This window comes from Aptenodytes forsteri, unplaced genomic scaffold (assembly GCF_000699145.1).
Source record: "Aptenodytes forsteri isolate BGI_AS27 unplaced genomic scaffold, ASM69914v1 Scaffold321, whole genome shotgun sequence".
Classification (NCBI taxonomy): domain Eukaryota; kingdom Metazoa; phylum Chordata; class Aves; order Sphenisciformes; family Spheniscidae; genus Aptenodytes; species Aptenodytes forsteri.
The window spans coordinates 1,733,560-1,735,941 of record NW_008795030.1 but is presented as its reverse complement, the minus strand read 5'-3'; positions in this window follow the sequence as shown (position 1 = coordinate 1,735,941).

Sequence of the window (2,382 nt, the reverse complement as noted above, 5' to 3'; positions counted from 1 at the left end):
AGAGGAAAAAAAAAAAAACCCACCAACCCATATATATAAAATATATATATAAATATATATCTCCCCCAAGGCGCGAGGTCCCGCTGAGTAAGTAGATGTGAATGACGTGTAACCTAACACTTTCCCAGACACCCTAATGAATTTTCCATGTTTTCCACCATTTAGTTTCTAAATAGGCAGTATTCAAAAAAAAAAAAACCCCCCAACCTCAACAAACCACCCATCCTTTCCAGCAGGACGGCCCTGCAGCAGGATTAACCCCCTGTGGATGCCCACGGAGGAGATGCCGAAGCGGGAGCCGGTGGCTCCGGTTCACGCTGGTCCAGGTGATGGGCATCCGCGGGGGGGTTGTTGTTTGCAGGTTCAGGGGGTCCCCGGGGGTGCGGGAAGGGTGCTAGGCACCTCGCAGGGCCATTTGGCCCCACTATTTCAGAGGAACAGGATTGGGCCTCAATGATGCTGCTTGCTCGTTTGTACAAGGTTCGTTAAGGGCTTGACGAGGGAACGGGACGGTGTGGGCAAGGCGAGACCCCGCGGCAGCAAGGCAGGCTCCTTCCCCTATGTGCTGCGAAGCCTAGAAACTTTTTGCAAGTTAAAAGTTTATTTACTGAGACGGGCAGTTTGGAGACAACACAGTCATTAAAACAGAGGCTGGGGTTTGGAAAGAGAACACAGTAAGATTTTTGCCGAGACTTTTGTTAGCTTTGTTCTCAAAGGAAATATTCTTCATTTTTCCTAGGAGATTTTTTAGCCCAAACTCCACTCAATTTAATATCTGACTGTTCAAAAAAAGTCATCCAAGCTCCAGTGATTTTTTTTTTTTCCCCCCCTTTCAGTTTTCATTTGCAAAAGAAAACCCAAACATTTCTGCTCTGGCTGCCCCACAGTATTGCTTTCTGCCCTGTTTTTCAGAGTCCCCCTGGAACAGGGAGAGCCCTCCAGTGCTCGGCTCTGCTGTCTGGCAGCCTGGACCGGCATCTGCGGCCGCTCTCAGCTCTCAAAGGGCCTTTGGGAGAGGCTGATGCACCCCGCGTCCCGCGCTGCCATGCTGGGGTCCGGCTTTCCCATTTAATTCATTAAACTGGTGCAAAACCTGTTTATAAGCAAGATGCAGCCCCAGCATCCGCAGCACGCTGGATCCTGTGCTTGGTAGGTGGCCTGTATAAAAATAACGCCCATATAAAAAGAACACCCATCTGGCCCTCAGGTGCCGGGTACCTTTCACACCACAGGCTTGCTGAGCTACCTGGGCCTCCCAGCTATATTTTAGCTGCTGCCGTGTCCTCCCCGCACTGGCTTGGTCCAGCATCACCTCGAACGGCAGCGCCTGATCCAACCACAACCTCACCCCCCCCGACGGGCATCGCCCCATCGGCACCAGCGCCAAAACCACTTTGCAGAGGGGCCGCACCCCTCGGAAACCCCTTTTCCGCGGGTGATCCAGCGCACATCGGTACAGCAAAGCCCTTTTTATTTGTCCTCTTTTTCTTTTCCCTTTCCTCCTTCTTCTCTCTTTTCATTGCAGCTTTAAACGAGGCCGCGAGTAAAGCATGGATCAATTTGGAATGGAAAGTTCCTGTAAATAATAGCTACACCTCGGGGTGTTTCCTCTCCCAGTAGCTGTGAAGAAAAGGCGGGTACGTCTAGGGTTTGACTTGAAACATATTTCCGCTGGCCAGGGCTGCGGAGCCGGGTTCTCACCCATATTAGCATTTATTGTGGTTTTGTTCAGGCTTTTCCTTCCCCCCCCCCCTTCTTTTTTTCCCTCTTTCCGTGCAAACGCCGCTATGGGTTACGCTTACAGAGATGCTGCAAAGGAGAGGCAGACTCCGGCACGTCCGCCCCGAGCCCTGCTCGATGGGAAAGGCGCTGGCATCGCCCCGGCACGCCGCTGCCGTTGCCTTTGCCGGGCTCATGAATAACGCTTGCGTTGAGTGGCTTGGCTCCTCGGGAGCCCCCAGCCTACGGTCCCTTGGCTTCAGACGCTATTGTAGGCTGGGATTTTTTTTTTTTTTTAATTTTTGCTTTTCAGCTGTCATTCGGGTTCTGGAGGCGAGTGGTGAGTGCTAAGGGGTTTGGGCTTGGACCGCCTGGGAATTTGGGTCCTGTTTAGGATTTGCGCCGGAGCTTTTGTGTCTCGGGAAGCGGCGCGGCGATGACAGGCGGCGGTCGGGGCGCGGGATGCTTGGCTGGGGATGCAGGGATCACCTGCCAGGTCCAGCTTGGCGCGGTGTGAGTGGTCCAGACCCACCCTGGAGAAGCCTACAGGGGTTTTCTGGGAGCTCACAGCCCGGGGTCGTCGTCCCCACCCATCGCCTCCCCGCACCCCTGTGAAGGCACCTGCCTGCCCTCCTCCCTGGACACCCTTGCAACGCCTGCTCG